Source organism: Rhinatrema bivittatum, chromosome 1 (assembly GCF_901001135.1).
Source record: "Rhinatrema bivittatum chromosome 1, aRhiBiv1.1, whole genome shotgun sequence".
NCBI lineage: Eukaryota > Metazoa > Chordata > Amphibia > Gymnophiona > Rhinatrematidae > Rhinatrema > Rhinatrema bivittatum.
Window position 1 is genome coordinate 129,114,788 of NC_042615.1, and position 12,068 is coordinate 129,126,855.

The window sequence follows — 12,068 nt, forward strand, 5'->3', positions numbered from 1 at the left end:
TATCCACTTCCAAATGTTTTCAAAATGTCACAAAAACTCAACTTTTATTTTATTAATAACTCAACCTAAAAATTTCTTATCTTATAAATGGACAATCCCCTCCTTTTAGCCTCAGAGCTCAGCGACATAACTCAAGTGCTCAATAACCATCCCAACACTGACAATGTTTTTGCACAACCATGTCTTCTTCAGGGGAAATGTCAGAATTTATAAGAGCACAAGAAAATAAACAACATTAAAAATCAATGAAAACAAAATAAGACAAAATTAAATAAAACAAACCAGCCAGTGAAAACATACCACCCTAAATGGCCCCACTCGGTTCATATATCATCTTGAATAAAATGGCAGAAACTCTATGCTTACATCTGAAGAACGCTGGCCCTTAAACTCCCACTCCTACCCAATCAAAAGAGATCTCTACAGGACCTTTACATAAAAACTGACCAATCCATTTCTTTATTAATCCCTGAAGGATGGACTATTTGTAAACGTTGTTTGGCTTGTAGCAATCGCAGATTATGATCCCCTCCCAACCGTCGATCTTTAACATCTCCAAAACAGTAAAGCACAAGTCCTCAAATTGATGGTTATAAGCAAGACAATGTTGCACTAACAGTGCTTCCAATTTTTTTACATCCGATCGCACTGCGATATTCTACCATGCGAGTTTTAAGCATACGTATTGTCTTGTCCATATACAACAATCTGCACGGACACCACACTACATAAACCACCTTGCTGGAGGTACATGTTGTCTTCACTTTAGGTTTGAAACCATATAATTTTTCCAAAGATAGATCAATAATGTGTCTGATTGCACATGAAGCAAAAACCACATGGGAAATGTCCCTTCTCTCCAAGAGCAAAATCACAAGTATATATGAAATATGACCACACAATCCGATTCTTCAAATTGCATGCCCTCTGGTAAGCTATTGGTCTTTCCTGGAATCATGGATGCAACTGTAAAACATGTCAATGTTTGCTAATACTCCTATCCACTCAATAAATCAAAGGAGAAAAGGTAACACACATGTCAATTTATGTGAAGAGGAGAAAGAGAGAGTGCCTCTGGGGAGATACCCATATTAGTCAACTTTTTATACTACTGTAGGAGAGGTAACTAGTAACTTGGGGTGAGCTTTTGGTGGTGACCTAAGTTTTGGGAGGCATTTAACATGCACAATCAGAGGGATGAACAGCACAGTACACATCAGTGAACATTTGATGTGATTTGGAGTGATGAAAGGTACACAAAGATGAGATTTGTACAATATACTCTCAACCGAGTTTGATGCACACAGTCTCACCATGAAGTGATACAGAGACTTTTCTTAGTCTTCTAGATCTTGCCTTGACCTCAACACTTCCATGTATGGTCCTTGATTCTTTCCTTTGAAATCAGTGCTACTAGTCCCATAATGCATCAGAATAGGGTTATCCAAAAACCTGGACTGCTCTGCAAACTCTCTCTTAAAACTGGGTACCATGGCTGCTCTGGGATTGTTCCTAGTCAGCTATAATTTCTGGCCAGGTGGCAGGACACAGTTCACCCAGCGTGGGTACCCTTATAGAATTTTGAAACGCGCGTATAAACGCGCTTTGTACGTTAATAGAGATTTATTATTTCTTCCACGTACGGCAACACGATTCGAGTGCAGGAGGTCGTTCCCGGACCCCCGCTGTGCCAGAGGATTGCGTGCCAGCAGGGTTAGGGGGATGGAAGGCTAGGGGAAGGGGTAGGAAGGTCAGACTAGGCAGTAGGGAATTTCCCTCCCAGGCCTGGGAGGGAATGGGAGAAAGCCGTGGGTGTCTGCCAATAAAATATGCACACACATATTAAAAAATGGGTAGCAAAAGTATGTGTGTTCAATGCATTGATATGCATGTCAATGCATTGATATACGTTTCAGTTCATTGCATGTGTTTCAGTTCATTGCATGCATGCATATACTGTGAGGCAGAGAAACACATCTTTTATAAAACATGTATATATCATACGTGCAGGTAATAAAATACTATGGTACAACTATGCATGGCCATATACGAATGTAAATGCTGTTGGGAACATTTGTTTGAAAGTTATTCTTATAGAGACAAGAGTAAGATCTTAACAAACCTTGCACCTGGATGCTAACCAACCCTAGAGAAATAGAGTACTTAAAGACATATCACCAAATCTCAGGCCAGAAGTCTTTAACACTATACAATGAGAAAGGAACCCCCCCACCCTTGAAGCTTTTCTTTCCCAAACAATATTTTCTCAAAACCCTTTGGAGGGCAAGTAAACTGCGAATTCTTCCCATGATCAGTTGCAAAATGTCTGAGCTGAAAAAATTGATAAAGGGAGATTGGCTACCCCAGCATTATAACCAAATATTTCCCTTTATCAAAAAGGAGTTGCATAACTACTCCAGGGTACCTCCATAAAGCCTTCCCCATATCCCTCACAAACATCTGATCTGATAAAGAGGTAAATGGGGAATAAAAAGTAGACATAAGCCTACATAATTCTACCAAAATATTAACCACCACAGGAAGAAAAGTATGAGGCAAATCCATCTTATTTCTGTCATTCAGTTCCAGGAAAACTAACACCAGCAAGGATATAGGGAAGACCATATGTGCTTTAGGTTGGACCAAATGAGGATCAGCTATATGCCTGTACCATAAGAACACTATCCTCAAACAGGCACACCAATAATACAATTGAATGTTCGGAAAACATAACCCTCCTATCAAAGTAAGGGAGACCAACCAGCATGGACTGCTTCCCTTCCAAACACATTTGTGAAAATAGATCACTAAGGCCTGGATTCACTAATACTGCCGGGCTCTTTGAATCGCGTGGTACAGGGGGGCGGGGGGGGGGGGGGGGGGCAAAGCAGGGGGGGGGAGCAGGCCTGCGAAAGCTGGCAGCGATCGCACCTCTGCGGTGCGATTGCTGCTGGCTTTTGCACCCAATAGCGCCATCATAAAAGGTGGCGCTATTGGGCGCGAAATTGGCAGTGAAAAGGGTTTGTACCTTTTCGCTGTCCGCGATGTCTTCGCAGCGTCCACCCCGATGCCGCCCCGACTCCTCCTGTTCCGGTCTTGACGTCGCCCCGACACCGGCCCCCATTTAGTGAAAGGTCTCTTTTCGCGTGCGATCGCTTTGGAAAATGACCTCCTAAGGTATTAAAAGAAAATGAAGAATAAAACTGGGGAGCTTAAAAGAAAACAAACATGGCAAAATCAATATCTTAATCACCCTAATTCTGCAAAGTCAGGAAATTGCCATATCCTTCCAATTTCATATGTCTACTTTCATTTCCCCCAGCAGCTTGCCATAATTGAGCCGATATAACAAAGCCAAATCATTTGAGACTATCTTAAACTGAAAAGCCTCCAAAATTGCAGTTTTGATCTTTGCCCTTGTCTAGCAGGGCATAATAATCATAGATTTAGAAAAGTTAACTGATAAACCTGAGACTGGACAGAAAATCCCGAGAAGCTCCAGTAAACATGGAAGAAAGGAAGCCTGATCAGCTACATATTTTAATATATCATTGGCATATAGGGAAACCGAGTGAATTTCATCCCTAATCTCAATTCCTTTAACCCCACTATTATCTCTTATCAGAATCGCTAGCAGTTCAATCGGCAAGGTAAACAACAAGGGTAACAAGGGACAACTCTGCCTGGTTCCCTTCCCCAGAACAAAGGAAGGAGCCATCCATTCACCTTCACCACGACCCTAGGAGCAAATTACAATTCCTTAACCAGACACCGTACATTATCTTATCCATAATGTCCCTTAATGATAACCATTTGATCAGAGTGAGTGCACTATGTTTGTGCAATGCTCAATGCAAACACAGAACTTTTATAAAAATTTTATAATCAGCATTCAACAAAGAAATGCCACAGTTTTATAGAACTCTGCTGGCAGACTGTCGGGCATAGATGCCTTTTTAGCCTTTAAATTTATATGGCCTTTTGCACTTTCAGCAGACAAAAAGGTCTGTTGATCAAACACTGTGCTACTTCATCTAACTGTGGAAGCTTTAGTTCCCCAAGCCAAGCACAAAGAAGTACTTGACCCACTGACATCTGGGATGCATTCCGTGAAATATAATATTCACAAAATACTGTGCCATGGCGCTCAAAATAGTTGACAATTTTCCCTGTTCTACATTGATTTTAACAATCTTATTTTACTTCAATTGCCATAAAAGCTTAGGGGATTTATTGGCATACTCACAAAAATGTCCTTTGTCAGAAATAGTAGCAGTGTGAGAGCTTCCAAGAGTATTAATCTCACCCCTTAACTGTATCAGTTGCTGAATCAGGGTGGCATCCCTAAACTTCCTATGCTTCTCTTCAAAGACAATAACTTGAGTCCTCAATGAAGCAATTCTCTCCTGCTTGCGCTTCTTAATTGCTGAAGTAATGAACATAATTTGTCCTCCCATATTGGCTTTAGCCTCATCCCACACTGTAAAAATAGGAGTCTCCTTAACTGACCAAGAGATAATCTTTCCAGGCTTCAGTGGCCTTTGAAACAAATTTGGCATCAAACAATGTCTATTCATATGCCAACCTCAGGATGGATTTCCTCCTATTAAACCCTCAACAACCTCAAAAATCAGAGCATGGTCTGAAAGAAGAATAAGCCCAACGTCATAAGCTCTTAATATACCCAATGAAAGAAACCTAAAATCAATTTGAGGGTAAATTTTGTGCACAACAGAGAAAAAAATATAATCCTTAGCCCCCTCATTCAACTCAGTCCACGCATTTCAAAGCCCCAGATCCCTTAAATAGGATTTAAAGACCCACGAGTCAGATTTATTTCCTACTTTGTTTTCAGATCTATCCTTAGGGACAAAACAATTAAAATCACCACCCAAACAATTGAGTCCCTTAAAATCTAATTTTAAAACCCAAAAGAAAGACTAGATAAACTCAGATTGACTCGAGTTTGGGGAATACACATTAGTTAAGTACAGGGATGCTCATCAAGTTCTACAAGAACGATATCAAATCTTCAATTATTATCTAGAACCTGGTCCAAAACAACAAAGGGGCAATGCTTTTCCAGTTAAATAGCTACTCCTTGCTTTTTGGAAGCAAAATGAAAAGATAAAACTTGCCCAACCCAACCCAACCCTTTTGTAATTTCAAATGTTCAGAGGGAGAGTGGTGGGTTTCTTGCAAAAAGGCGATTAAGGCCCCCTGCCTTTTGCAAGGAAAGCAAAATCTTTTTCTCTTAATTGGGTTATGGAACCCCCTGAACATTCCAAGAGATTAATTTTAGTGACATCAGAGAAGTGAGTTAGCAAAAAGAACCAACAAACCTTGCGATAACAAAGACGCCAAATTGTACTCATTCACATAGGATATGCAACCTGGGTGGGAGTAATTCACCCTGGGTGGGAGTGATTCACCCCCTGAAAGAATCCATAAAACCCTCCCAAACCTTCCAACTCACTCACACTCTGCTGACCAAGGAAAACAAACAAAAACAAAAAGGTGGAAAAAGAAAAAAGTGCCTGCCAAATATTGCCACCCATGGAGGTCTCAGAGAGTACAGCAACTCACCTCTAAACCATCCCTGGATAAAAATAGAACTTAGAACCACCAGCAGTGGGAATGACAACATTGTAAGAAAGAGAAAAGAGAATAAAAAATATATATATAATTTATTTATGTATTTATTTATTTAACATGTTTTGTATACCGTCATTCGGTTTCGCCATCACAGAGGTTTACAGTTATCATAATAGGTAGACAAAGTTACAGCAGGGTTTCTACAGTGAGTATAATAGGTGAACAAGTTAGATAAAAATAGTAGCATCAGAAAGTGAGTTAGTTATTACATTGAGAAGGTTCTTGAGCGGCATAGAGTGGGTTTTGTGGTTGTGATGAGACTCCACGGGTGGACACGATGGTATCTCTGTTTTCTTGGTGTTGTATTGGGTGGGAGTCTGTTGGTGTTGATGGTATATATATTAATATATCTATATATCTATAAACACACATAAACATATATCTACTTATACTGTGTATATATATATATATATGTGTGTGAAAAATAATTAAAATTAAACTCTGAAATGTCTCAAAAGTTATGTAATATAAAAGAGGAAACCTCCAGAGACCCATAGGCAATAGGAAACCCCTTGCAAGTTGCGAAGTTGCGATCTCATCTCTTCAAATTAGCTTGGAATGATCCATCTTCATCTCCGCAGCATTGGTCATACATAGGTGCTTATGCCCAATGAAAACCTTGTGGACTTTGTGGGTGACAGACTGTTGCTAATTTATTGTTCACTGTAAACCTGTAAAACCTGTTGTATGTAAAGCCTGTTGCTAATTTATTGTTCGCTGTAAACCGAGGTGATGTATATCTTTACGTGCCGCGGTATATAAAAATAACTAAATAAAAAAAAATAACTAAATAACATTCAGAGCCTTGTAGCAAGCCTTGTGACTGCTTTCCATTTGCTCTGCTGGTAAACTCTTCAAGCAGGTATAGGCACTCCTCAGCCTCCGTCACATGGTAATGCTCACCATTGAATTAAAAAGTTAAAGCAAATGGGGAAACCCCATCTGTATTTAAGAGCTTTATCTTAAAGTAATTTAGTAATTTGTCAAAAGCTCTTCCACTTTTGTAAGGTAAATTGAGACAGATCAGCAAAGCTTTTTATGTCCTCTCCCTTAAAGCTGAGATGTGCCTTGTTGTGCACAGCATGATTCTTCATCTATCTTCAAAATAGAGAAAACAGACCATTATAGCACAAGACTTATAGCCCTTACTGCCTGCTCTTCTAACAGCACTGTGTACCCTATCCAGCTTTATATTCCTCCCCTCCCTATCCGGGTCAAACTGGTGAAGGAGTTCAGCTTCTGATTCAGTAATTCCTAGGAGTCACACTTTTTTCACTACTGTCTATTTTCCAGATCTTCCTGTTTCTCCTTAATCAACCAAGTGAGAGACCTAGGAGTCCTAATTGATAATCGCCTGAATTTCAAAGCCACCATTAACAAAACCACCAAAGACTGTTTCTACCAACTACAAGTGCTGAAAAGAATTAGACCTCTTTTCCATGCCCAAGATTTCAGAACCATTCTACAAGCAATCATTTTTTCAAAATTAGACTATTGTAACACCATCCTACTCGGCCTTCCCGCTTCATACACCAAACCGCTTCAGATGGTGCAAAATGCAGCTGCACGAATTCTGACAAATACCAGGAGAAGGGACCACATAACCCCGATTCTAAAGAGCCTCCATTGGCTACCTATACACTTTAGAATAATATACAAGGCCATTCTTACCACATACAAAATCATCCACCAACTGGCTCCCATTGACCTACAGATCCCTCTCCGACTACACAATTCGTCAAGACCGACAAGAGATGCATACAAGGGATCGCTACAGGTACCACCGTCCAAATCTACTAGACACTGCACACTAAGAGACCGGGCTTTCTCTACAGCCATTCCTCCGTTATGGAACTCCATCCCCTCAAATCTCAGAACAGAACCATGCATTTCAACCTTCAAAAAAAGACTAAAGACCTGGATATTCATACAAGCTTTCCCGGACGCCAACATGGTCAACTAATCTCCAACTACACCTTGTTTAACCATATCTTCTATCGTTTACCTGTGTGAATTAATAACCTGTCCTTTCTCTTCCTTCTCAGCCAAGTTCTTATCACCCTGTTATATGTAACTGCCTTTTCAGCACCATTGTTATAGTTATGTTTACTATGCACCCCTGTTCTATGTGAACCAGCATGATGTGACTGCTGTCTCGAATGCCGGTATATAAAAATCTGAAATAAATAAATAAATAAATAAATAAGATCTATCTCAAGAGTCAGCTTGTTCGCCACTATTTATTTCATTTTGCTTAATTCTTTTGTCTAAATCTTTCACTTCTGATTTCAACTTGGAGATCGCTTTAGAATATCGAAATTCAACATTTTAATCTTTGCTAATTCAAACATGTCAAACTTAGTGGCAGGTTTATCCCACCTTGGGCTCACCATTCTAGGCACACCAGCAGCCTGCCATATTGCCACCATGGGTCTGAGAATCCGAAGGTCTTCTGTTAAAGTTTGATAAGACTTCTGAGTAATGTGGTTTAGGTTCCATATAAAAGCACAGTAAATCCAGAAAATGAGAGGAAAAAAAGTCCAAAGAGGTTCTGTAACATTTACCACAAGGTACAGTCCCAAGGCAGACAGAGCTCCTGAGAGCAAGCTGTCTAAAGAAAACACTGGGCTTAATTGGGGCCCCCTCGTGCAACCTCGACTTCCCAGCAGGCCATTCCTCTGAACAGAGATTAGAAGCATGACTAATCTCTACTGCGCTACTGGTGCTGTGGCTTCAAAAGCAATATATACGGCGGGCCACCTAAGCCTCATTGCCAGTCAAACTACACAAAGTCCACAAGTGTTGAAAAGCAGAGCCACCTTGCATAGAATGAAGGAAAAAAACCTCCCAACTTCAAAGCTGTGCCCCCTACTTGTATACATCCAGGCCTCAGACCCACACTATCTGCCAACTTGGCCTTCTACAGCAGGAAAAACTGGAACATATATGAATTAAATCACTAGTGACACATAAGAACATAAGATATGCCATACTGAGTCAGACCAAGGGTCCATCAAGCCCAGTATCCTGAGTCCAACAGTGGCAAACCAAATCACAAGTACCTGGCAAGTACCCAAACATTAAATAAATAGATCCGAAGCTATTAATCCTTATTGATTAATAGAGGTTTATGGACTTTGCTCTGGGAACTTTTTCAAACCTTTTTTAAACCCAGTTACAGTAACTTCCATAACCACATCCTCTGGCAATGAATTCCAGAGCTTAACTATGTTTTGAGTGAAAAAGAATTTTCTCTGATTTGTTTTAATTGAGCTAATTATAAACTTCATGGAGTGCCCCTTAATCTTCGTATTATCCGAAAGAGTAAATATCTGATTTACATTTACCCATTCAAATTTGTTCATTATTTTGTAGACGTCTATCATATCCTCTCTTAGCCTTCTCTTCTCCAAGCTGAACAGCCCTAGCCTCTTTAGCTTTTACTCAAAGGGGAGGAGTCAACTGTCGTCGTACATGTGGGCACCAATGACATAGGAAAATGTGGGAGGGAGGTTCTGGAAGCCAAATTTAGGCTCTTAGGTAGAAAGCTGAAATCCAGAACCTCAAGGGTAGCATTCTCTGAAATGTTCCCTGTTCCACGCGCAGGTCCCCAGAGGCAGGCAGAGTTCTGGAGTCTCAATGTGTGGATAAGACGATGGTGCAAGGAAAAGGGATTCAGTTTTGTAAGGAACTGAGGAACCTTTTGGGGAAGGGAGAGTATTTTCCAAAGGGATGAGCTCCACCTTAACCAGGGTGGAATCAAGCTGCTGGTGCTAACCTTTAAAAAGGAGAGAGTAGCTTTTAAACTAGAACAAAGGGGAAAGCCAACAGTCACTCAGCAGCGCATGGTTTGGAGGGAGGTATCTTCAAAGGATACTAATGACGCATTAGAATTCAGGCATCCCAACAGTGAAGTTCCATTAATAAGAAAAGTAATCCAAGTGCCTGTAATTAAAAACTCACCTGAGCTAAAAGATTTCAATTTATCCCTATAAATTAGAAAGCAGAATGAAAATACAAACAAAAACACACTTTGAAATGTTTGTATGCTAATGCCAGAAGTCTATGAAGTAAGATGGGAGTACTAGAATATATAGTAGTAAATTATGACATAGACTTAATTGGCATCTCAGAGACATGGTGGAAGGAGAATAACCAATGGGACAGTGGTATACCGGGATACAAATTATATAGCAATGACAGAGAGAAGCATCTGGGAGGCTGGGTGGCGCTTTATGTTCGGAATGCCTTAGAGACCAACAGGATAAAATTCCTGCATGAGACTAAATGCACAATCAAATATTTATGGATAGAAATCCCTTGTGTGTTGGGGAAGAGTATAGTGATAGGATTATACTATCGTCCACTTGGCCAAGATGGTGAGACTGACAGTGAAATGCTAAGAGAAATTAGGGAAGCTAACCAAATTGGTAGTGCAGTAATAATGGGATATTTCAATTACCCCGATATTGACTGGGTAAATGTAACATTGGGACATGCTAGAGAAATAAAGTTCCTGGGTGGAATAAATTACAGTTTTCTGGAGCAATTGGTTCAGGAACCGATGAGAAAGGGAGTAATTTTAGATCTAATTCTCAGTGGAGCACAGGATTTGGTGAGAGAGGTAACGGTGTTGGGGCCACTTGGCAATAGTGATCATAATATGATCAAATTTGAATTAATGACTGGAAGGAGGGCAGTCAAATCCACGGCTCTAGTGCTAAACTTTAAAAAGGGAAATTTTGATAAAATGCGAAAAATAGTTAGAAAAAAACTGAAAGGAGCAGTTACAAAGGTAAAAAGTGCAAGAGGCGTGGACATTTTTAAAAAATACTATCCTAGATGCACAGTCCAGATGTATTACACACATTAAGAAAGGTGGAAGGAACCAAAACAATTACCAGCATGGTTAAAATGTGAGGTGAAAGAGGCTATTTTAGCCAAAAGATCTTCATTCAAAAACTGGAAGAAGGATCCAACAGAAGAAAATAGGATAAAGCATAAGCATTGGCAAGTTAAATGTAAGACATTGATAAGACAGACTAAGAGAGAATTTGAAAAGAAGTTGGCCTTAGAGGCAAAAACTCACAGTAAAAACTTTAAAAAATATATCCGAAGCAGAAAGCCTGCAGGGAGTCAGTTGGACCATTAGATGATCTAGGAGTTAAAGGGGCACTTAGAGAAGATAAGGCCACTGCAGGAAGATTAAACAATTTCTTTGCTTCAGTGTTTACTGAAGAGGATGTTGGGGAGATACGCATTCCAGAGAAGGTTTTCATGGGTAATGATTCAGATGGACTAAACCAAATCACAGTAAACCTAGAAGATGTGGTAGGCCTGATTGACAAACTGAAGAGTAATAAATGACCTGGACCTGATGGTATATACCCCAGGGTTCTGAAGAAACTCAAAAACGAAATTTCAGATCTACTAGTAAAAATTTGTAACCTATCATTAAAATCATCCATTGTACCTGAAGACTAGAGGATGGCTAATGTAACACCAATATTTAAATAGGGCTCCAGGGGTGATCTGGGAAACTGCAGACCAGTTAGCCTGATTTCAGAGCCAGGAAAAATATTGGAAATTGTTCTAAAGATCAAAATCACATAACATATAGAAAGACATGGTTTAATGGAACAAAGTCAGCATGGCTTTACTCAAGACAAGTCTTAACTCACAAATCTGCTTCACTTTTTTGAAGGGGTTAATACATATGTAGATAAAGGTGAACCGGTAGATGTAGTATATTTTGATTTTCAGAAGGCTATTACTAGCATCAGTAGCATGGGATATATTTAGGTTTTGGGTACTTGCTAGGTACTTGTACCCTGGATTGGCAACTGTTGGAAACAGGATGCTGGGCTTGATGGACCCTCGGTCTGACCCAGTATGGAATGTTCTTATGTTCTTATGAGCTATTCTATCCCCTTTTTCATTTTCGTCACCCTTTTCTCTACTTTCTCCAGTGCAACTATATCTTTTTTGAGATGTGGTGATGAGAACTGCACACAGGGGGTAATTTTCAAAAGGAGTTACATGCGTAAATGCAGCTACTATTGTAGCAATTTTCAAAAGCCATTTACTCAAGTAAAGTGCACTTATATGAGTAAATCCTATAGACAAGTCAATGGCATATATTGTAGCAATTTTCAAAACCCCACTTACTCAAGTAAAGTGAATTTACCCCAGTAAACCTGGTTTTTACTCGAGTAAATGCTTTTTAAAATCAGGCCCACAGTATTCAACCTGTGGCCTCACCATGGAGTGATTCAGACATATTATGATATCCACCATTTTATTCGCCATTCCCTTCCTAATAATTCTTAACATTCTGTTTACTATTTTGACCGCCACAGCAAACTGAGCCAACAAGTTCAATGTATTATCCACTATGATGCCTAGAACTCTTT